The sequence below is a fragment of the Nuphar pumila genome, chromosome 15 (assembly GCF_984573655.1).
Source record: "Nuphar pumila chromosome 15, dmNupPumi1.hap1.1, whole genome shotgun sequence".
Classification (NCBI taxonomy): Eukaryota; Viridiplantae; Streptophyta; class Magnoliopsida; order Nymphaeales; family Nymphaeaceae; genus Nuphar; species Nuphar pumila.
In genome coordinates, this window is record NC_143263.1 from 9,084,997 (window position 1) to 9,108,358 (window position 23,362).

At 40.4% G+C, this 23,362-nt stretch overlaps 1 long non-coding RNA gene across 1 annotated transcript in view; it reads left to right on the forward strand.

The window, feature by feature from the left end:
- Positions 1-21,720, forward strand: part of LOC149814395 (uncharacterized) — a 202,812-nt gene extending 181,092 nt beyond the window's left edge. Inside the window, exon 2 of the long non-coding RNA XR_016427941.1 lies at positions 21,382-21,720. This is a non-coding gene — a long non-coding RNA (uncharacterized LOC149814395). The remainder of the gene's footprint in view (positions 1-21,381) is intronic.
- Positions 21,721-23,362: the final 1,642 nt, after the last annotated feature.

Below are 23,362 nucleotides of genomic sequence, written 5' to 3' on the forward strand. Positions count from 1 at the left end.
GGGGCTCCCTCTGTCCTCTTGACTTTGTCGGCAAAGGCCCCCTGTCCTCTTGACTTTGTCGACAGGATCCCCCCTATCCGATATCGACAAGAGGCAAAGCCCCCTGCCCCTTGCCTTTTTTGCCCGACAGGTGGCAAATCCTCCTGGGAGGAAATTTTGCCCTGCGGGGAGTGGATCCACCTGCCGAGAAAATTTTCACCAGAGGGTCGTGTCTCGTTGTTCGGGCTCATTTCCAACAGGGGGCATCACCCACCTTGTTATCGGGTAATAAACTTTATTTTAACACAATGTCTCTTACAAATTTCTCAACGGATCCCGCTTGTGCCCCGTCACCCGTGGTAAATAAGTAACAAAAAGCAATGCAAATCGAGTAAAATACCCGTGGTGAGTAAGTGATGCATGTGCATCACAGGTTATTTAATTTCTTGGATGCAACACTTTTTTGTTCACACACTCACTTAGTTGCAGATATCTAGGAGTGTTTTGATGGAGTTCGAAGATCATGCTGAGCATGATTTTAATGTATGAAAATAGAAGTGTTCTTATTTTTAGAGTCTGGATTTCATGTTAGTCATGGTAGTAGTTAGCGAGATATTGGAGTGTATTTGCTGCAGATACATATTTGACATTGTTTTGATATGAATGATTTGAATATATTGCAATGTTTGATGTGATTGTATCCATACTTGTATAAAGTTACTTTCAATTTGATTATGACTTTCATGTGAAATTGCATCATGAAAACATATTTCAAATGAATGTATCCTGTTATGAATAGTTTGCACATGAAAATAATAAATTATTGATGCATGCAACATAGTTCTTGTGATTGTATGATATATATGTGTGTGTGTGTGTGTGTGTGATATCAAATCATTACATCTACCACGAATGCATAAATTTGATATTTTCTTCATTATGGCATTCTGATGATTCTCTTTTAACTGGTTAGGATAATATTTGTAAAATCATACGACAAAATGATTACAAACCATGAATGAATGTATCGTAGAATAGTTGACAATAAGGTATCACTTGAATATATGGATGATGTTGAAAGTTTTATTGAATTTGCAACGATAAGTATCAGTACAATGGATCCCACAGGTCGGATTAGGTGTCACTGCAAGATTTGTAAGAGCAATCGATTTGTAGAACTTCATGGCATTAGACATCACCTATACATAAAGAGTTCTATAAGTGATTATCAGAATTAGATGTTTCATGGTAAAGAATTTATGAACAATTTTGATGCACGGGTGGGTGTGGTGCACAATAATCTATATATGGATTTGATATTTAATGCTGCAGGATCAGAACTGGGTTCTGCTATGGGTCCTAGTGATGTAACAACTAAAGTGGAGGAAGAAGCATCAAACGATACAACTAGTAGATTTTATGATTTACTTAGAGATGTTGATGATCCACTTTGGAATGGTTGTGACAGTCACACTATCTTGTTTGCAGTTCTTCAACTACTGAATTTAAAGTTCGAGTTTAATTTGAGTCAATCATGTTTTGACCGTTTGTGCTCTATTGTGAAGAATATTTTGCCCAAAGATAAGAAATTGTCACAAAATTTCTATCGTGTGAAGGTTATGATCAACGCTCTAGGTATGGGGTATCAAAAGATATATACTTATCCAAATCACTGCATGTTGTATTTCAAAAATCAGGAAAATAGCAGATCATGACCGTCATATGGGCATCCTCGGTTCAAGCCAAGGACAAGAGGCAATGGTAGCACGAGGTCAAAAAAAGTTTCATATAAGTCGCTCCGCTACTTTTCTCTCACCCCTAGATTGCAACGATTGTATATGCTTCGAGGATAGCTAAACACATGAGATGGCATACAAATAAAGTTCGACATGATGAAGACTAGATCACGCATCCTGTTGACGCGGAAGCTTGGAAGCACTTTAATCGTACTTATCAGAACTTCGCAATGAAAGTTAAAAATGTTAAGTTCGGTCTATATATAGATGAATTTAATCCATTTGAGGGTAGATCAACTCCATACTTGTGTTGGTCAGTATTTGTAACTTCATACAACCTTCCTCCAAGCTTGTGTATGAAGCGTCAAAATCTTTTCTTGTCTCTATTAATCGTTGATCTGACCTCTCCAGGCCAAAATCTTGATGTATATTTAAAGTCATTGATTGATGAACTGAAAATATTGTGGGATGACGGTGTTCTCACGTACAATGCCTACAAAAAATAAAATTTCAATATGAAGGTTGTTGTTATATGGACAATCAATGACTTTCCTGCATATGGTATGTTATTTGGTTGGAGCACACATGGGAGATTGACATGTTCGTACTGCATGAAAGATACTAAATCTTTTAGATTGACGCATGGAAGGAAGCCATGTTGGTTTGTTTGACACCACCGATTTTTACTCAGCAACCATCCATTCCGACGATAAAAGAATGTATTTTGAGCATACACAACTAAAATGGAAGGTCAACCCACAAGACTGTCTAGCATAGAGATTTTAAGAAGATTGCAGGTATTTGTCCACTAAGTGCATTCTCGCTAAGGTCTAATGAAATTTGTAGAGATGCTAGATTCTCAAATTGAAATAGAATTGTTCCACTTAACTCATTGTGATTCAGATTCACAATAAATATGCTGGCACAACTTCCACTAAGATTATTTATTGACAAATCAAGCCATTGTAGCATGACTAACCTTACTATACAACCGAGTTCAGCTTAGATAGCGATTTCAATGCACCTATTTCTGTAGGAATTTCACCATTCAAAATATTGGAAGAAAGTTGTAGCTCCTGTAGCGTAGCCATACGCACAATTGATGATGGAATGGCACCAGTTAAATGATTGCTAGCGATATCCAAGTGTGTGAGATTGTGACATCCTCCCCAATCTGCTGACAGCTCACCACAGAATTGGTTGTCATTCAAATCAACATATGCTAGGCTTGGAAGCGCCCCAAAAGCTTCTGTTATGTTATACCTGATTTGGTTCCCATTCAATCTCAGCTCCCATAAGCTTTTGCAATTTGTTAAGCCTCTCGGTCCAAGCCCCGAAAACTTGTTGTCCATAGCAATAAATCTAGATAGCCGCCCACCATTGCAGATTTCTGATGTTATGGATCCTGATAGATGATTATGACTTAATTGAAAATCTTGAAGGTTCAAAAGGTTTCCTATTTCAATGCGGATAGGTCCACTCAAATTGTTTTCATCGAGATACAAACTCTCAAGATTGGACAAGTTTCCTATAGAGGCAGGTATTAGACCTGTAAGAGAGTTATAACTTAAGTGTGAATGAGTGAGATGCTTCAAGTTTGATATTTCTGGAGGGATGGGTCCAGTGAAATTGTTGTCATAAAAGTGCAAAGTCACAAGATTGGATAAGTTTCCTATAGAGGCAGGTATTAGATCTGTAAGAGAGTTACTAGATAAGGCTAAATCAGTGAGACACTTCAAGTTTCCTATTTCTCGAGGCAGACAGAAGATTTAAAACATGCAAAAGAACATATGGGATCCATTTTTTTAATCACTATATATATATATATATATATACACACACACACCATGGGTAGCTCGATAGCCTGCAGGCTAACCCGACCCAACCCAACATAAGATTTTGTTGGGCTTGGTTTAAGCCCGATTCAGGTCGGGCATTCTTGTAGAAACTAAGGCCACCACAGGCCACCCGGAGACCCCTTGGCCCATTGTCGAGACCTGCTGGAGAGCACCTACAAAGCGAGTGGGAGATATTCCCACTAATTTTGCTTATGCCATATTATATTACTTTGTTGAGGTAAATCTAATATAAATTTCTTTTGAGAAAGTATGAGGTAGTGAGACATCGAAAAATAGCTTCAATCCCAAATAAAAAAATAGCCATCTCTAACATATGTCACAAGTTGAGGTGAGGGACACATCATTGCCAAGTGGTGTTTGAAAGGAATGTCATCCATAAAGTAGACACCACAATAGTTGCACTTTAAAAATTTTAATTCTATATATGTGCAATATTTTATCAATGGATCTTTATATCTATTAACAAAGCAAAATCATGTTTGTCCATGTGTTAGTAATCTAGAAAGAAAAAGCAAAAGAATCTATCAACAAGAAAACATGCATCATCTATTCAAAGAAACAAAAATACATGTGGCCACCCACTACATCACAATATTGAAGAAGAAAAAAACAAAACAAAATACAAAAAAAAAAAAGAGTTTTTGCAACACACCTTCAGAGGAGATACTAGCTGGCTGGTCGGGTGGGTATGAGGGGCCACACAAGAACCTCGGGTAGTTGGGTGGCTTCTTCCCCGCCTTGCTCTGCTGAGATATTTGGTGCTGCATTTTTGTGTTAAACCTATAGATTGAGAGACTACTTAATCATTTATAATCTTTGTCTTGTTCTTGTTCTTGTTCTTGTTCTTTTTCTTTTTCTTTTCCTCATAATGTGTGAAATGTTAGCCAATATAACACCCATGCCAAATAAAGCTCTGAAACCTAATTCCACACCTCCTCTCAATACATAACTCTTTGAAACCCCGATCTCATCAAATCCCTGCAACTCATCAGATTCCTCCCCCTCTAATCACAAAAAACCGAATTTCTAAACAAAATCGAGAAAAAAAGATCTAATGCAAAAATCCTCACGATTTCTTCATCTACTCGAGCGATCGAGCGTGTCCAAAGTGGAGGAGATCCTAAATTCCACCGGCCTACACATGAACAATTTTGTTGACAGATGAAGGAATCTCCAATTTAACCAAATTAAATAAAAAAACACGAGAAAAGTAAAGACTGCAAGTTTTGCTGAGGATAGAATAAAAATGGAGTCGAGCTGGTTCTATGGAGCTGGTATATTAGCTCTGATTGTTGTGCACTATAAATAATATTCTGCTGCTCCTGTTGGACAAGAAAAAGAGGAGGCTCAATACATCAATTACGACAATGTCTTTTTGATTTTTTTCCTTTTTATTCATCCTAGCACAACATAAGATTAAATTACACCAACTAAACATGTGTCCTTGGGATTTTACAAGCCTAGTATGTTTGTCACGGGCCTATTTCCTTCAATGGGCCAGCGCGGCGCGACGGTCCTTCCTTACCGCCGCAAGCCTACTCGTCAGCTCGCTTGCCGGTCGCGGAAGCTTATGATCAGAGTGCAAGAGAGCAAGAGAGAATAGAGGGAGAGAAGTTGCAATCACAAGAAGCAATCACAACGAGGGTGAACAAAAGAAAGCTCAACGCATTTAATTCATTCACAATTTTGCCCGCAAGCTATTACAGTTCAAGTATACGGGCTGCCCCTTCGGGGTATTGATTCACCTGAACCGGGCAGCTTACATCAGACTCAACAAAAGCAAAACAGACTCTAGCGCAACTGTACACTGTAAGTCGCAAGGGAACATGCTCCCCCCTTCAAATCATGTGCCGTCCTCGGCGTCATCTGTTTTGTGGCAAGCCCTGACTTCAGCCGGGTAGCGGCTGTTCATTCGAAATGCAGGCTCCCACGTTGGTTCCATTGTTTCCTCCCACTGCACCAAGTATTTCTTCGCTTGCCCCAAGTAGTTGACCTTGTGGCGAAGGATCTGACTGAGGTGCTTCTCGGCCCGTTGTGCTGCCGGGGCCCTCTGCATGATGGGAGCGCGTTGCGGCACATTGCGTTCCGGGTCTCCATCATCTGGATGGAACTGCTTGAGGTTGCACACGTGGAACACCGGGTGCACCTTGAAGTCTGGGGGCAACTCCAGCTTATATGCCAGCTTGCCCACCTTCTTTGTGATGGTGAAGGGTCCCTCATACTTTCTGAGTAGTCCGCGGTGCCGCCCATGGAAGATGCCTGTGCGACCAGGATATAACTTCACCAACACTTGGTCCCCAACCTGGAACCCTGCGGGCCGACGGTGTTTGTCTGCCGACTTCTTCATTCTCTTCGCCGCTTTGTGTAATAATGCCTTCGCCAACTCATTCTGCTTGTGCCAGTCGCGAACAAACTGATAGGCGAAGGATGGCCTTCCCTTTTCTTGTGCGGCAAGAGTGTGCGGGGTCAGTGGCTGCTGCCCCGTGGCTATCTCAAACGGGCTGTGGCCTGAAGATTCGCTCTTCTGCAGATTATAACAAAACTGTGCCACATCAAGGAGCTTCACCCAATTTTTCTGATTGGCACTAACAAAGTGCCTAAGGTACTGCTCCAGTATCCCGTTGATGCGCTCTGTCTGCCCATCTGTCTGCGGATGGAAGCTTGTTGAAAACAGCAAATCAGAGCCAAGTAACCGAAATACTTCACGCCAGAACTTGCCCGTGAAGCGAGCATCGCGATCGCTCACAATGCTCTTTGGTATGCCCCAGTGCTTCACCACATGCTTTACGAACAACTCTGCAGTCTTCTCTGCAGGGCACTCCTTGGAAGCTGAGATGAAGGTGGCATACTTTGAGAAACGATCCACCACGACTAAAATAGAACTGAGGCCCTCTACCTTTGGCAGACTAACAATAAAGTCCATAAAGATGCTTTCCCAAGGACATTCTGGAATTGGTAGAGGCTCAAGGAGACCGGCAGCCTTCTGGTTTGTCCCCTTATCTTGCTGGCAGATGAGGCATGTCCGCACATACCCCTCAACATCGTCTCTCATCTGCGGCCAATAGTAGCCGCGCTCAAGGAGTGCTAAGGTCCGCTCCTGACCAGGATGGCCGGCCCATAGTGTATCATGGCACTCCTTAAGTAGCTCTCGGCGAAGGCTTCCCCACCGTGGTACAAAGATGCGTCCCCCTTTTGTTACAAGGAGGCCATCCTGTAGCCAAAATCGCCGAGTCTTCCCTGCCTGCGCCAGAGAAACAAGGTGTTGTGCGGTCGGATCCTGCTGTGTACCCTCGCGGATGTGGCTCAGCAATGCACCCTCCAAATGCACTTCAGAAGGCTCTGCGCGCGCAGCAGCTAATTCAGCCCTACGGCTCAGGGCATCCGCCACAACATTGGTTTTTCCAACCTTGTACTCTAAGGCAAAGTCGAACTCAGCCAAAAACATCTGCCATCGAGCTTGCTTGGGCGTCAGCTTTTTTTGCGTCTGAAAATAGCTCGTGGCCACATTGTCCATCTTGACGACGAACTCGGCACCCAAAAGGTAGTGCCGCCAGGTCCTGAGGCAATACACAATGGCGGTCATCTCACGTTCGTGCACTGTGTACCGCCTCTCTGCATCCTTCAGCTTACGACTTTCATATGCGATCGGATGCCCGTCTTGCATAATAACTCCGCCAATGGCAAAGTCTGAGGCATCAGTGTGGACTTCGAAGGGTCTCGAATGATCAGGCAGTCGCAGCACTGGCTCTCTCACTAAGGCTTTCTTCAAGCCCTCGAAGGCATCTTGGCACGCTCCTGTCCAGAGCCATACCCGATTCTTCTTCAACAACTCTGTGAGGGGCGCAGTAATGAGGGAATAACCTTCGATGAAACGCCGATAATAATTTGCCAAGCCGAGGAATGACCGCAATTCTGGCACTTTGCTTGGCGGAACCCATTCCTGGATGGCCCTTATCTTCTGCCCATCCATACGCAGCACACCACGCCCCACAACGTGGCCAAGGAAGCTGATCTCCTCCTGCCCGAAGAGACACTTCTCTCGTTTAACACAGAGGTCATTCTCCTTCAGCACCTGAAACACTGTTCGCAAGTGCCCGACATGTTCCTCCATGTTACTGCTGTAGATCACGATATCATCCAGATAGACTACCACAAACTTGTCTAAGTAAGGGTAGAAAATCTGGTTCATTAAAGTCGTGAACGTGGCTGGAGCATTTGTCAACCCGAATGGCATTACTAGAAATTCGTAAGCACCATAGCGGGTGACACAAGTTGTTTTCGGCTCATCACCTTCGGCAATCCTCACCTGCCAGTAACCCGATCACAAATCTAGCTTGGAAAAGATACGGGCACTGCCTAGCTGATCAAACAAGTCTGCTATCAATGACAATGGGTACTTGTTCTTCACCGTGACCTTGTTCAATGCCCGGTAATCCACACATAACCGTTTAGAGCTATCATGTTTCATCTGAAAAAGGACCGGGGCACCAAATGGGGCTTTTGATGGACGAACAATGCCTGCGTCCAACATCTCGTCTAGCTGCCTGCGCAGCTCCTTCAACTCTGCTGGCCCCATACGGTATGGAACCATTGCGGGAGGCTTTGCTCCCGGGGTCAACTCAATCTTGTGGTCGACCTCGCGTCTTGGCGGAAGACGCTTTGGCAATTCCGGAGGCATCACCCCCCAAAACTCCTCCAATAGAGGGGCTAGGGTCGGCGGCACTGCTGCTTCTACCTTCCCTTCATCTGCACGCACTGCAACTAAGAATGTCTGCTCCCCATGCTTGACACCCTTCTTCAGTTGCATTGCTGATAACACTGAAGACTTGCCTTTCTGCGTAAGGCACTGCACTGTGTGGGACAGGTCTGATCCCATGATCGTCAACGTGTTAAACTTTGGCAGCATCATCACATTCTGGCTTCGCAGAAACTCCATACCCAGAATCACCTTAAAATCGTCCAGGGGCACCACAGAGAAGTTGGCTTTGCCGACCCAACTCCCCACTTGCGTAGCCACATCTCTTGCTTCACCAAGAATGGGCTTGGCCTCAGAGTTTACTGTTTTGATAGTCCTCTGCTTTGGCCCAGTTTTCAAGCCCAACCGCTCTGCCTCTTCCCGCGAGACGAAGTTGTGTGTGGCCCCGGAGTCTACCATTGCCGAAGTAGACTTTCCATTCATAATGACTTCTACGTACATAAGTTCCTTACTGACCTGCATGTTCTTAGCTGCGCAACTTCTAGCTGCGTTAATCGATTGCATGGCGCCCATCCTCGGTTGCATGGTCTCAGTATCACTGCCTTCAGTATCGCTGCATTCTTCCTGTGCAGCATTGGCTTGCCCGTCATCCTTTACAAGGCGCTTTGGGCATTGCCGGGCGATATGTCTATCACCACAGAACCAACATGTCACAACCGCACCCTTGTTGCTGTTGTTATGCTTTGTGTAGTTCTGTTTCTTTTCGGATTGATGGCGTGTCGACGTCTCACCTTTATCGTTGCGCTGCTCATTCTTCTTGCCTCCGTGGTCAGGCTTCTTCCCAACTTTGGTTTATGGGGTGAAAGGTTTGCGCTGAGTATCAACTAAGCGCTCAACCGCCACATATGCATCTTCCAAAATACGGGGGTTGCTTCTTTCCACTTCGGACTGTGCCCATGGTTGAAGTCCCACAATGAACCAGTTGAGCATGTCGTCTTCTGGCATGTTAGGTATCTCCAGCATAAGCTTCTGGAACGTTCGGACATAGTCTTGCAACGAACCAGTATGTTTGAGTTCACGAACCATCCGGTAAGCCTGTCTCTGCGCATTTCTTGGCATGAAGTAGTTGCGCAACTCTACTTTGAAGTCGTCAAAGGTGTCTATCACACATTGACCCCTCTCCATGTCATTGCGCTTCCGCCTCCACCAAGCGATAGCATCACCATCAAGTAGGGTCGCTGCAGCCTTGATCCTCAGATCTTCAAGGGTCACATTTTGGATATCCAAGTAGTCTTCTACTTGGAACAAGAAGTTTTCAATGGCCTTGCTGTCGCGAGAACCATTGAATTTTGCGGGTCTAGGTACATCAATCCTTGATGGTCTCTCACCATTTCCGCCATTCAGGGTCACCGTCCGCTGCAACGTATGGTTCCTCAACTCAAGATCGGTCACTGTAGTCGTCAACGAAGTGACCTGTCCCATTAGTAAGTTCACCTGCTCTTGCAGGCTCGCCACCACATCATTCAATCTATTGAATGATTCACATGCGCGTGAAATCGCTTCATCATGCGAAGTCACATCTTCCACCAACTTGTTAACAGTTGCAGCCAACTCTTCTTGGCTCCGAGGTGAACCCATCTCCTCAGCTTCGGCAACTGCCTTGCCTCTGGTGTTGCGCAAGTGTTGATAAGGCGCCACGATGTCTTGCCCACAAATCGCAGCCTGTCGGCGTGTCTGTCGACACCGACTCCGAAGTCCCTTCCCCAGCACGAGAACGGGCTCTGGTACCACTTGTCACAGGCCTATTTCCTTCAATGGGCCAGCGCGGCGCGACGGTCCTTCCTTACCGCCGCAAGCCTACTCGTCAGCTCGCTTGCCGGTCGCGGAAGCTTATGATCAGAGTGCAAGAGAGCAAGAGAGAATAGAGGGAGAGAAGTTGCAATCACAAGAAGCAATCACAACGAGGGTGAACAAAAGAAAGCTCAACGCATTTAATTCATTCACAATTTTGCCCGCAGGCTATTACAGTTCAAGTATACGGGCTGCCCCTTCGGGGTATTGATTCACCTGAACCGGGCAGCTTACATCAGACTCAACAAAAGCAAAACAGACTCTAGCGCAACTGTACACTGTAAGTCGCAAGGGAACAATGTTATTCCAATAAAATATTAATATATGTAGCACCATCCATGAATGAAAGAAAACTGGAGCTGAATTGAAATAGAATTTAGTAAAGGAACATGAAAATATAGATCAATTGCATTGTTGTTAAACCTGATAAGATCATAAGCTAAGTTGGAAGTGTTCAAATCAACAATAATCAAGATCGACATTGAGCTAAAGGTGACATCCAATAGTCATGAACGATATATAAAATGAATAGGCTGCAATTTATGAACACGCCATATTTTATGTGCGTTGTCCATAACATAAAGTCACTATGAACCCGATAAAATTTTGTATTTAAATAAAATAAAAATAGTAAATATGTTGATAATCATTAAATAAAGTAGGAAACCCCAGCTTATTAATAATCAAATGCATACCAGGTGATCAAAAAAAAAAAAAAGAGGATCTTCTACGGCCAGATTTGGATTTTGCAGAGATTTTTTTTTCTTTAGCACCCCACATGATGCAACATATGAAAACAATTGAAAATTTTTCAAAAACATGAACAGACAATATCGATGCAAGTAAATAAAAGCAAGAGGTAAAAGAAACTTTCAAAAACATGAACGGAAGGATCTCTCTCTCTCTCTCTCTCTCTCTCTCTCTCTCTCTCTCTCTCTCTCTATATATATATATATATATATATATATATATATATATATATATATATATATATATATATAGGATGTGTTAGCCTGTGTGAGCAGATCCAGTGTTTGGGGCAGAACACTCTGTGCAAGTCACCACATGATATGATATTGTAAGTTCGAACCCCACTAGTATATGCAACAAAATTTCTGCCATAGGGGCCCATATGAAAATACCACCCAAATGAATTGTACCCGTGGGAAGAAATTTCAGCACCGGCTTTGGAGAAGTTGACCAGACCATCAGGTGCTATAGGATACACATTCCTAGAGACACTGACCAAAAAGAAAAAGAAATGGTCACAAGATAATGAAAAGAGAGCATTGATTTTGCACTACAAGAAAACCATGGATTAGCGACGGCCTCTATCCATCGCTAATCCGTCGCTAAACTGTTTAGCGACGGATTAGCGATGGATAGAGGCCATCGCGAATTTTTGCTCGCTAATTAGCGGAAAAAATTATCTGGCGTTAATTCCGTCGCTACTTTGCGACAGATTAGCGACGAATCTGTCGCTAATCTGTCGCTAAATCTTAAAAAAAAAAAAATGATCCTTGTCGGGCGGTATTCCGGCAGCACTAAGCCGGACTTATACCGCACCCGACAGGCATTGCATGCACAGAACGATCGCTCCGCCTCATCGCGAACCGGCGTCGCCGTCCTCCATGAACCGATGCTCTCCGGCGTCGCCGTCCTCCATGAACTGGCACAGTCATCTTTCGTGAACCGGCGTCGCCGTCATCCTCCATGGACCGGCGCCATCGTCCTCTGTGAACCGGCGCCGACGTCCTCCAGCGATCGCCGTCACCGTCCTCCGTGAACCGACGTTGTTGTCCTCCGTGAACCGGCGCCGACATCATCCAACGATTGCCGACCGTCCTCCGGCGTCGCTGTCCTCCGTGAATCGACGTTGTCGTCCTCCGTGAACTGGCGCCGACGTCCTCCAGCGATCGCCGACTGTCCTCCGGCGTCGCCGTCCTCCACTCTCATGTACATGCTCTCCAACGCGCACTCCGACGTCGCTCGGTTTAAATCAAGCGCGATCGATTTAAATTTCGAACGGGGAGAGAGGGAAAATTTCGCGCTCGGTTTAAATCGAAAATTAGCGACGGATTAGCGACGGAAAAATTCCGTCGCTAAATCCCTCGCTAATTAGCGACGGATTAGCGACAGAAAAATTTCCTCGCTAAACCCCTCGCTAAAATGTTTTTCTTGTATTGAGAATTAGCGACGAAATAATAGTTGCCGTTAATTCGTCGCTAATTAGCGACGGATTAGCGATGAAACAACTTTCATCGCTAATCCGTCGCTACTTAGAGACGGATTCATTAAGAAAGTTTTCTCTAGCTAATCTGTCGCTAATTTGCGACGGAAAAAATCCGTCGCAAATTTCCGTCGCTAATTAACATTTTTCTTGTAGTGTTGACAGAGATGGATAATTGGCTCAAATGGCTTTTTAAGTCAATATGGTTTGGCTTTGGCATAGGGAGGTCAATCATGATCCCTTGCCTCTTTTTGTTATCACTCCTTGTTCATTTGTGATAGCTACCCCAAATATATGGCTGCATTTTCTAGCTGGTGCCCTTTTTTGCTTCTTACTTTTTGAATGTTCACGAATCTGCTAAGATTGTGTTAAGAACGCCAATCAATTACGAATCTATTTAATTTGATTTACATTTCAAGATTAAATCTTATTCGACCACCTAATTGAATGTGAATGACCCGTGGTTTGTGGTCCACGCAAAATTTTCACGACAAACTGAAGTTCTCATAAGCCAACAGGCGTATGTGATGGGGAGACTGACTAGTACCCTGCCGTATGGCATACGTTTGCTGGTGACACCAACTGTGATTATATGCCTACAAGCCATCATCTTGGCTTTCCTTCAAAGGTCTTCAAAACCTAAAATCCAGAGAGGGGTCGCCCGTTGCACTAATTTTTTGTATGTTTTGTTAAATAAGGATTTTCTTTTTTAATAAAAGTTGAAATGCACGTTATTCAAAATTTAAATTTTTCATTTTAGAAAGCTGAATTTTGTACATATTGGATCAAATTTAGAAATTTTAAAATTTAATCTAACCACATTATTTTTTCTTATTCATTGATTCTGTATATAAACATATCCTGAATTTAAATACTTTATTTAAGATACTTAATATCTGATTAGAAGTAAGCTGATTATGCACTCGTTTATATAAAATATGACCAACTTTATAGCCATTGATTTTGGTTCATTGGAGAAACATGTATATATGTTATATTCCGGTGATCCAAAAGTCGGTTTTTACTAAACAAAACCTATAGATCACATATGTGGTGTTAGATGTGAGAAAAAATATGAAAAACTCTGATTTTTTAGGGGCCTAACGGGACAGAACGAGGAGTGAGAACTGAAAAGATGAGAAATATCATGTGAACCGTGATTTTCATGGATTTTTTGTTCTTTTCTCGTGAATCTAACTGTATGGATGTGATCTACGTGTTTGGTTTTATAAGGACCACTCTTTAATCATCCGAGTATGATGAGTAGACGAGATTTTTTAAGGCTTTAAAATCAATGGCTCATAATCTTCATAAATATTCAAGGGCCCAAAAATCATATTTTTTCATCGAATGGATGTGATTGCTAGCAAATTGACCATGCCAAACACATCTATATGATTGGATTTCCAAAAAAAAGTCTTGGAAATGCCCAGTTCACACGGTAGTTCTCATATTTCTAGTTCTCATATTATAGTTACTCTCTCCTATATATATATATATATATATATATATATATATATATATATATATATATATATATATATATATATATATATATATATATATATATATATATATATATATATATAAAGCCTGTAACAGTGGACGAGATCTTCCACTATTATTGGATAAATTAACTTTCGCCGCTGATCCTATCTTATTGTTTGTGATAGTGTCTCATGAAAATGGTGAAACCTGAGGTTTGTGGTCCTCACTCATAAAGCGAGAGCAACAGAAGCCATAGTCATAGGGACTGGTTGTCACTTTTTAAGCCATTTTCGGGGATGCGAGTGAAATTACAGGGCAACAGGGTTATGACCATCAACAAAATTTTCATCACAAACTGAAGTTCTTGTTAAAGATAATTCTACTGTGAAACAAAATCCTAGTATTAAGGAGCAATCAGAGGAGCAGTATCCTATTGTTAAGAAGGAAACAGAGCAGTTACGTGGTGGATACCGATGAATTCAAAATAGAAATATTTGCTGTAAAATCTTTTTGTTTCTTTTATTATACTTTTGTGTTAACATTGTAAATCTTTATCTTTTCCACCTTTGGTGGAGCTTTAAATCGTTACGAGAGATATTATATAATCATCATTTGCCTCTTGCGCATTGTGTAAGCAAGATAGCTTCATTCTATTTTGTGTATTATTTTATTTCATGGTATCAAAGCCTCGTGGCTAATACCGCAATGTCGAAGGTTCAATCGACCCAGTGGAACGCGATAGCAAGTTTGGTCTCTGTCAAGCTAAACAGAGGCAACTATATGTTATGGAAGAGTCACCTCGAATCAGTCGTGATCTCTCAAGATCTGATTGGATTCATCAATGGAGACTGCCATGCTCCTGTTGAATTCATCATTGAAGATGGCAAGCAGGAATGCAATCATGCGTTTATTATGTGGCAAAAATCTGATCAGTTGGCATTGAGTTGGATAAAGGCCACTGTCTCAGAGGCTATTCTTGGACAGATTGTCAGATCAAGATTGGCTCATGATGCATGGATCATGCTAAAAAAATCATAAGAGTCACAGTCTCCACTATGTATTATGATGATGAAGAAAGAATTGATGTTCATAAAAAAAGGTCACATGAGTATCATAAAATATCTAGAGAAAATAAAAATGCTTGTTGATTCTCTAGATGCCATAGAAAATCATGTTCCAAATGATGATGTTATTCAACTTGTCCTGAATGGTCTCTCCTCTGAATACAAAAGTTTTGATACATCCATTGTAACGTCTGCAACAAAACAACCCTCCTTTGCTGAAATATATGATTTACTGCTCAATCAAGAGAAGTGTCAACAAATCCTTTGCCCAAACGGAGGAGAAAAGTCAGAAAAATAGAAAACTATAACAACTTTTAATGTTGTTCGAGGTCAAGGCTGAGGTCGTGAATTCTTTCAGAGCAGACGAGGTCAAGGTCGGATCCCATTTGGATATGGTCACCAACAGTCTCAATATGGCCAAATTCATAATGGACATCCACAACATGGAAATCAACACCATCAGAATCCAGCAACTGATGGGCAACCAAAAGGTATCATAACTTGTCATTTTTATGGTAGAAAAGGTCACTCCGCAAAATCTTGTTGAGATATTCTGCGTGCATTTTCTGCTGTCATTACAGGAAGCTGAAAATGAATACTGGTATCCCGATTCTGGGGCTACCAACAATTTTGTCAACCATGACTAATTCATGAAAAACAAACAGCACTGTTCAAGCTCTGAAATAGTTATGGTCGACAATGGTAAGGTCATCCCTATATCTCATAAAGGGGACATTCCCATTCAAATTCAAGGAAATTCATTCATATTTGAAAATAGTTTATATGTTCCCAAAATGACAAATAATTTGATTTTTGTGGGGCATTTTACATCGGATAATGATTGCATATTTGAATTTACTCCTTCTGAATTTATTACCAAGGACTTCAAGACAGGCAAGGTGTTTCTTTGAGGACCGAAGTCGTGGGATGGCCTCTACCCGATGAAAATATTACAGATAGGGGTGCCCCTGACCTTATCTTCTTTCGCCCTATGTGAGGGTTTCTAATATCACCTAAAATTTATGTCATAGTAACATGGATGCAATGTGATAAACAACTGGAGCTTGACATGTGAAAAATAAGAAACGAGGATACATATCTTTCTAATCTTTTAAGCAATAAAAACTATTAAATTTTTGATATTTTAAAGTTTAAGAATATTTTTTATTAAAAATATGAAAGTATTGTTGCTATATACCTATTAAAATTGTCTCTGCATATAATTGTGTCTGACTTGTCACACTAAAAAGGTCATGCCACTGCGGCATATCTATCCCAGCGTTACCTGATTAAAATAAGCTGATTATGCACTCATTTATATAAAATATGACAAACTTTATAGTAGTTTTTTTAGTAATAATCAATGTAATATTGTATTTTATAAAAAACAAATTTATTAATTCTTATTAGTTTTGAAAATGTTAGTAAAGAAGTAAAGTTTTTCAAAATTTAACAAGATTCTTGATGCATATTTTCAATATTCTTCATGTATATTCTCAATATTTACACACACGCACTCTGTCTATATATGTATAGGGTTAACATTTGCTCATGTCGACATTACCTACAAATGAGTTTTCTTTTTCATTTATTTGTTTTTTGTTTTGCTTTTCATGAAACTAACCTTACAGATGTGATTTACTTGTTTAGTTTAGCGGAGAGATCTCGGCTCTTAAATTACATGCAGTTATGTTTTTAAACTTTTATGCATTCGATCATTTTTTACTGAGTAGATGTCGAGCTCAAGTCAGTCCCTCTCGCACTTTATTAATTTGGGTCCAGCTGTGGCCTAAAACTTCCAAGTTGATAAAAGGCTTTGCACAAAGAAACAAAAGAGACCTAGACCCAGACCCAGACCAAGCCAAACCATTGAAAGAGCAGTCACCATCAACTTCACTTTTAAATGAACCTTTTCTTTCTCTTCTACAGTGGCTCCCAAACAGAGCATTTGTTTTATATTTGCAGCTTAGTTCTTTATTTGTTTATATTTACGAACACTAAATAACTGTTTAAAGGTTCTAAGTTATTATTTTCCAAAAACGCACATCATAACTTATAAAAAATTTTGAGAGGCTATTTGAGTTCACATATTTGTAGAAAAGCTGTCCTAATTTCTTTTATTTTCAGAAAAGATATTCAAGTTCTGGTTTATTACATATTAAAGCTTCATCTTATAATTATTTTTTGCTCAGATGTTCAAGCATATTATATTTACAAAATTGTTGTTTAAGCATTCTGGTTTACCATTTATTTTTTCCAGAAAGGGTGTTGAAAGTTGAAAACGACTTTTTAAATAGTAGAAGGTTAAACACAAAAATAATGTTTCTTTGTTTCAATGTGTGGGTGATAAGTTGTCAGACACGCTATTTCATGTTTTCCTATCTTTTATACTTCATATTTTGAATGAAATATTCTTCTTTAAACAAAAAAAAAGACGTTAATATCCAACACTACAAAAAAATGTAGTCCAGACTTTGGAGGCTTAAGTCATGCTTCATAATAAGGAAATAAGTATAAACTTATTACTTAGAACAGATTTTTTACTTTGTTTTGAGTGTCAAACCAAGTATGATTTCATAGTTATTTGAGTGCCACCAAACCAAGTTCAGGTTAAACCAATCTCTCTCTCTCTCTCTCTCTCTCTCTCTCTCTCATGTGGGTCCATCATATGCATGATCATAAAAGTTGGCACAAATATAATATCATGTAATAAAGCGGAGGAAAAGAAAAACACGTCGTCTTTGTAATATATTTATATTATATGCAGGTATGCATTTAAACTTTTATGCATTCAATTATGTTTTACTCGCTAGATTCCGAAATCAACCCAATTATTTGGGTACAGACATGAAGTTGATAAAAGACGACTTTGCACAAAGAAACAAAAGAACCAAGCCAAACCATTGAAGAAGACATTTAAAGGAGCTTGCATTTAATTATCTCTTGGATGATTGTTCTAGTGATCTGAGTTTACATAGACTTTAGTAACAGCATAAGGTAAAATATGAGCGAGAGATAAAGAGAGGGATGGGGTATTAACAAATCTGTCCAATTACCTTGGCCCATTGTCCAGGCCTATTGGAGAGCACCTACTAAAAGAGTGGGAGATGTAGACAGGGGGTGTTCCCACTAATCTAATATAAATTTCTTTTGAGAAACCATGAGGTTGTGAGACAGAGAAAAAAATAGCTTTAATCCCATGTAAAAAATGTAAGACTTCCATATCCTTAACAACCAAGGCTTGATTCAAATTCCAAAATAAGTTTCCACTGGGGGGGGCTCCAATCATCATCTGGTAGGAGCAGTTTGTGCAAGTCACCATGTGATATGATATTGTAAGTTCGAACCCCACTCGTATATGCAATAAAGTTTCTCTGTCACAGGGGCTCACATGAAAATACCAACCAACTGAGTTGTCCCTGTGGATAGAAATTTCAGCACTGGCTTTAGAGAAGTTGACCAGGCCATCAGGTCCTATACGATATACATTGCTATAGAGCCTGACACCAACTCAAGGGAAATAAGAAAAAAAATGGTCACAGGATAATGAAAAGAGAGGATCGATTTTGAAAGAGATATTCAGTTGGCTCAAGTGGCTTTTCAAGTCAATAAAGTTTGGCTTAAGGAGGTCAACTCATGATCCCTTGTCTCTTTTTGTTATCACTCCTTGTTCATTCATGCTACCCCAAATATATGGCTGCATTTTCTAGCTGGTGCCCTATTTGCTTCTTACTTTTTGAATGTTCAAGAATCTGTTAAAATTGTGTTAAGAATACGAATCTATTTAATTGGATTTACACTTCAAGATTAAATCTGATTCTATCACCTAATTAAAGCAATTGAGTATGCCAAAACCAGATCACTCTCTACTTCATGCACCCCCTCCCTTTTAAATACTTTATTTATGATACTTAATATCTGATTAGAAGTAAGCTGAATATGCACTTGTTTATATAAAATATGACCAACTTTATAGTAATTTTATAGTTATAATCAATGTAATATTGTATTTTATAAAAATCATAATGATTATAAATAAAAAACCCACTCATATGATCAAACACTTCAAGAGCTGATCTCAATAAAACCAAGTATGTGATCTATATGGTCAGAATTTAAAAATAAAATAAAAAAGCCCGAAAAGCCCATTTAACACAATGTCTTTGTTCCTTTTTATCTTAAATGGCTCTCACAAGTTTTTTTTAAAGCCATTGATGCTATACATCAAGGGCATCTATATCATACAAAATGGATGGCTAAAAAACATTCCAAAACCTTGTGTTTGGGAGGCCATTTATCCTGTTAATCATATAAAAATGGACGGCTAAAAAATATTAGAATACATTGTGGATGAACGGTATCTGAGGCAACTGTGACATATTACTGTAAGAGCTGCGCCTGACATGATACGCTCTCAACAGATTGAGTGTATCATGTCATAGGCATCTCTGACTCTAATCCATCAGTGGTGTTTTGGGCAGCACTAACCTCTGACTTGAATTTGAAACTCATTGTACTTTTTTTCAATAGTAGGTAAGCACATGTTTGGGTTCATGTTTGTAAAAACCACATTTTGAGACCCAAGGGGTTTGGCATAATGGGATGGGGCCTAGACTGTTAGACGAACACTCTAGGTTCAAATCTCATTGGGGGTCACCCCCCCTGCCTAAGCTGAAGCTTGGTGACTCCCTAGGGTCAAGGGGTAAGCCCTCGGAGTTTTAGGCCGACATGGATAGAGACCCTATTACGTTAGGTTGAGCCAGCGTGGCTAGGTCTCCATGCCTGGGGCAGTTTCTCCGGGTAAAATTTATAAAAAAAAACATTTTGTATGGGTGCCCAAACAGAAAACAAGATTAGGTGATATCGTAAGTCGACATGGGATTCGTAGATCAACCGTGTGGTCTAGCAGTGTGCTAAGCAAACAGAGCGGCCATATTGACTCTGTATTAGCTCATCTGGCAAACAGGCTCAGCATTAAGAAGATTTGCTCCTACTCAAAGTTCGAGTCTCTATGTGAATGATTCCTTCCACAAAGTGAAGCTGGGGAGCCTCCTTGGGGTTAGGGGTTAAGGGGAGTGCCCCTAGAGTTTTACTTTGTTGGTTAAGGCAGACTAAGACAAGCATTCAATTCTAGGTGCAGTTTCGTCATGTGAGGAAGAAAAGAAATAAATAATGACTAGATTGTGGTCTTAGCGCCTTGTAAACAAGATGAGAAGCTCATTGTTTAGCTCAGCTTTGCTCAGAATTTGAGCTCGGTGAGCTGGGCTACGAGCAATTTGGCTTAGGTAAAATGAGTCGAGCATGACCATGGCATGCTCGACTTAGCTTGATTCGTTTTACATGACACACACACACACACACACACACACACACACACACACACACACATATATATATATATATATATATGGGTAATACATCAATGCTAAATTAACATGTTAAATAGTTTTTTTAGCTTTTTCCTTGTTTTGACCCCCATAAATGTTTTGGGCATGGTCGATTTACTGGCAATCCACACCATAAATGTTTTTAATGAAAAATGATATTTGGAACCTTTATTTTTAGAACATTATAAAACCCACCCATGTGTCATATTCTAATGCTTCAATAGTTGATCCCTATCAAATCAAGTACATATATCACATTATGATTAGAATTTAAAAATAAAATAAAAAACCCAAAAAACAATTTAGTATGTTTCATTTAGCTCGATATATATAAACATGTATTATACATATATTACATGTTAAAATAAGAAAAAAAAGCATTTGTAAGTAATGGCGACTGGCGAGGGTAACATACAAAGGCCTATTATATATATTATATTATCGAGCCTTAAAAAACAATTGTTTGAGAAAAACAAAGCAGCTCGTGATCAGCTAGTGAACTCACGAACTGAGCCCAAGCTTGGTTCGTTTGCGAACCCTAGGTCCAGCGGCCGAGGAGGTCTGGACCCGGTAAAAAAGTTGGTCTCGCACAACCGCACAAGCACTCAGTCGCTGTCCGGACCAAGCCCAGCTCAGTGGGGTTCGCGCCCGCTCATACGTGTGAATCGAGTCATCACACGTGCAATTCGGCCCGGCAAACCCCGATATAAAACGAGGTTTTTTTCCTCACTCCCTTTCTCTTCTACAACTACAAGCGTCGTTTGTGTCCGTAGGGTTAGGGTATCTGCTTAGCTATTCGTTCACCCGAGTCGACTCCTCAATGAAGGAGGTGTTGTTCTAGGGCCATTTCCCGACGATCTAGGATTACGGCAGAGTTATGGTTTTGAGGTAGCACAGAGACGAAGATGATGTATGGCGATCAGCGGCAGCAGCAACAGCAGCATATGCATTCGCAGCCTCAGCCCAGAGGTGATTTCCACCGAGTTATGCCGATGATGCCGCCCATGGTTCACAGACCGATGCATGCTGATTACATGCACGACAATGCTCCGCCTTCTTATGACGGTTGGTGTTCTTGGAGGATTCTTTAGGTTTTGAGTTTGTGGTTGCTGATTTCTTGGTTATGTCGAGGGGTGTTTCCGTTACTGTTTGAAATCGGATTTTTATTATGTGAATTGGTTCGATCACGGGTTTTTTAGGGTTTCCTTTGTGCTGCGTTTTCGTGTCTTAGGTGCTAAAATTGAATGCTTCATGAAAAATTAGACTGGTTTCTGGATTAAGCATCTATGTCGTCCTCAATTTGATGTAGTTTTCTTGCCCTGTGAACCAAATAAGTATGATGCGCGCGTGTGTGCCTACACACACAATCTTCTTTCTTCCTGAACAAAAAAAATTCCAGTGAAATTGGAAAAGGCTTGTTTTACTTCAAATCTTTAATTGCCCTTCCCACGCTGGTTTGGTACGTGAGTTGCCTTGAGGTTAATGACATTGAGTTCTTCTGCACAATTTTATAAAAATCAAGAAGAAGAGTAGCATTATTAACATGAGGGAGAAATTAGCTTTCTTTTCTATAGTATATATGATAAGAGTTCTCATAACATAGCAACACGGAGCCCTGGTTTGAAATCTTTTGGTGTATTTGTACTTATTGCTCATGAACGAAAAACCAAAAATGCTACGGTTCAAACAAAAACAAGAACAAGGAGAGAAAATGAGGTGTTTGGTTGAATCATTTATGAATCCTGTACTGTTGTATGTGTTAGCTACCCCTTGCCCACATCTTCATCTCATGCCCTTCATATTTCTCGTCAACCAAACCACCCTTGCAGTCTCCACTCATACGGTGGTAGTGATTTTGTCATTGATGTAATTGATCACCACTTTCTTTCCATTGATGACGACGGTTTTATCTGATTTGGGTTTGGAGACACTGGTCTAGTAAACATGGTGGGAGTGAGAGACAATTTGGGTTGGAGGTGTATGTAAGAGGGGGAGGCGAGGAGAGAGGTATGGGTTTGATGAGGTGGATGAGGGAGAGGTAGGGGAAGGAGAAGCAGGAGGAGAGGAGGGAAGCCAGAAAATCAAGGGTGGACAGTGTGTGTGTGTGGGGGGGGGGGGGGGGATTCTTATTAGAAGAGTGGATAACCACATGGATAAGCTCACACCAACTCATCAGTTTGAGATCCAATTCAGGATTGTCCTTAGGAGGTGTCAGGAAAGAAGTGGAATGTAATAATATCGATTCATTCAAAAGAAAAATGATTCAAATGTTGTACTTGTGTGTGTGCGTGCGGTGCGCGCACGCACGCGAGAGAGAGAGAGAGAGAGGATTTCACATGGTACTTTTGATAAAAAATCAATCTAATTTATTTTACACACTTTGTTCGATGAGAAAATAAATCAGGTTCTACAAGTTCAAACCCATGGGTCTTAATGAATTGTGGAAATTAATAAAAGAAAAAGAGAAAGAAAGAAAAAAATCAGATTCCAAATGGAGGATTCAAACTCGAAAAGGTCCTTTTTGATTCACAAAGAATGATGGACAACGGGATTAATCGAGAAAAAACTCTTGTTGTAAGATTATAAGATCATGATTTGGTTTGCGTATGTCTGGTAAAAAGAGTAATCTTCTCCTTTGACCATTATAAAAAATTAAAAGTGTTCAATTAGAACACAAAAACATGATTGAATTGGTCCTAGTTACTCTTTGAAATGGAGTGGAAGAAGGGTAGAGATTCTTGAACGACGAAAATGATCCATTCCCTTTGAAATAATTAAATGAGGAGCCGTATGAGGTGAAAATCTCATGTACGGTTCTGCAGAGTGATAGTTGTTAAAATGTATCTAATATATATATATATATATATATATATATATATATATATATATATATATATATATATTATGTATATTACAAAATACCTGATAGGGGTAGTTTTGTAATTTCACATAGTTGTTTTAGAAAACAACTATTTTCAGTTTTCATTAAAATGTATTTTTCTTTTTTTATTTTTTCCTTTTAATTTTTGTATTTTTTAAATAACAAAAAGGGGCTCCAACATAGAGTCGTTG